General features: G+C 28.1%; 1 long non-coding RNA gene across 1 annotated transcript; it reads right to left on the reverse strand.

Annotated features, from left to right (window-relative positions):
* Nucleotides 1-376: 376 nt before the first annotated feature.
* On the reverse strand, nt 377-2,010 carry LOC143889348 (uncharacterized). Its single transcript, XR_013254809.1, has 5 exons — nt 1,369-2,010; nt 1,168-1,288; nt 888-1,052; nt 586-720; nt 377-509 (listed from the first exon to the last, which is right to left on the reverse strand). It is a non-coding gene; the product is annotated as an uncharacterized LOC143889348 (long non-coding RNA).
* Between the last annotated feature and the right edge of the window lie 288 nt (nt 2,011-2,298).

The raw sequence follows: 2,298 nt of genomic DNA on the forward strand, positions 1-2,298 counted from the left end.
CTTAATGCGTTCTTAAATGTGCGTTATACACAGAAATTCGGTGTATATAGATTGTAGACATTTTTAATTAATTCTCTTCTTATACACAAAAATTCGGTGTAAAGCTGAATGTGGGCGTGACACATGGCGCAGCCTCAGCTTCCCACATTCAGCTTTACTTATATACTAGTTGCGGACCCGTGCGATGCATGGGGCGGCATGAAATTTTATATCTTTTTCGAGTGCATTAAAACTTCACTAAAGAAAATGAGAACCGACATAAGGGAGAGATTTTCATTAAGTAAACAATTACAAACGATTTTCATAAACTTCATTAAGTAAACAATTAAAAAAAACATAGTAATTAAATAAATTATTTTTAATATTAGAGTTGCTTAAAGCAAAGAGAAGAAGTAATCATTCTCTTGAAATAACATATTTTGTTCCCAAATAAGAAGTATTCATTCTTATGACATGAATTCAATTCTGACATTGTTTCAACTTCGCTTTGAACCTAATCTTCCGAATCCCTGCAAGATTGATTGTTTTTTAATTAGTAAATATTTTTTAATATAATAAATATTTTTATATAGATATAGTTGTAACCTTGTGAATAATTTTTTTTGTAGGAGTTTTATCTGGAGGAGTTTGAATGGAAATTTGCGCATCTGCTTCTGTATTTGCTCCTTTCGTCGGTTTTTCATCTTCCGAAGTTCTTTTTTTTTGCAATAAATTTGTCTCCTGCATAAGAAATAATTTCAAATGAGCACGTCATGTTTTAATTATATATATATATATATATATATATATATTATATAAATATATTTAAATATTATATATATATATATATATATATATATATATCAAATAACATGTACATATTTTTTTGTAAAATTTAAATGTAAAACCTGTATTGTCTTCAATCCTGCGTATTTTTCAGCGTCAATTATTTTTGAAACCGTGAAATTCTGCTTGGATGTTTTGAAATTGAATGCGGTCACCTTTAATTGAAATAGATATGTTCTGCCTATTAACTTTTCAATTGTAGGTGGCAGAATTTCTTTCTCTTCATCCTGTAATGTAATTAAAGTTGGTTGTTTTATTCATTATAGCAAATCAGACATAATAAAAAATTGATTGTAAAATAAAATTTCAATCTCCTTTAATGAGTTTTAGTGAGTTGGGTACCTTTTTCTCAAGAATGCTAATCTGTGCAATAGGTTGCTGAACAATATTTTCTGCTTCCCTATCAAAAATCACAAAAGTTGTTGATGCTGTGTGGTCTTCAACCTCTACTTGTAGTCTATACCTGCAAAGTTTTAAATTGAACATATTAAACCTAAAATTTATTTTTAACTTTAATAATAATATATATTTGGCTGGATTTACCTTTTTAGTGGGAAGTTAACTTTCTTATCGCAAGTAGGACACCAATAATATGAACTTAAAGGATTACACTTCTTACGACAATCATTGCATGAGAGATAGTACCATCGATACTGCAAGTCAACTTTTATGATTGTTGCTTCGCAGAAAAAAGTAGAATCCTGTAATTTTCGATGTTAGTTTTCTTTTGATGGTCAATATATATATTTTCCAAGAAATAAAATTTTTAATAATATTTTTTCTAACCTTTTGCTCGCTTTGATTGATGAAATCTAAGACTTGTCTCACCGTTCTTTTGTTGTTTTCAACCAATTCTCTGTCAGCAGCTAATGATTTCCTTGGTAGATCTATTGATTGAAGAATCTCTTTTGCATCCGTAACACTAACCAACATGTAATTATTGATTTTATTTATAATTAATTTTTTTGCTATAATATTCAATATATACCTATTTTTGAACTCTAAAACTTCTGGAATTGCCAAGTTTACGTAAAACTTTGTAGCATTTGTTGAAGAGAGTGATATATTTTTCTACGTAATTGATGCAAGAATACCATTTATAATATATTTAAACAGAACAATTTCATAATATTATTGCGATATAGGAATTAGAATGTAGTTACGTACCGAGATATTTCTTCACAGTAGTTGAAGTGATAATAAGAATTACAGGCTCAGAAATATGTAAGAAAGCATCTTTGTTTATCTCTTCTGCTAATTGTCCCCACAATGTTATTCGAATTTTTTTTTGCTGCAAAAATATATTTGTAAAATTATTCAAATACAAAATCTTATAATTTTAGTATTAATTTTCTAAATGTATTATATTATCTTGATTTTTTACCTCTTGTCTTGAAGCTCAATTAATTTTTTATTCACCTTCTTTCCTTTAGCCTGTATCTCCTCAATTGCAGAAATTGCAGTGATTTGTCC

The sequence above is a fragment of the Tasmannia lanceolata genome, unplaced genomic scaffold (genome assembly GCF_043159265.1).
Source record: "Tasmannia lanceolata isolate RefF3 unplaced genomic scaffold, GAP_Taslan_0.1 ptg000013l, whole genome shotgun sequence".
NCBI classification, from domain to species: domain Eukaryota; kingdom Viridiplantae; phylum Streptophyta; class Magnoliopsida; order Canellales; family Winteraceae; genus Tasmannia; species Tasmannia lanceolata.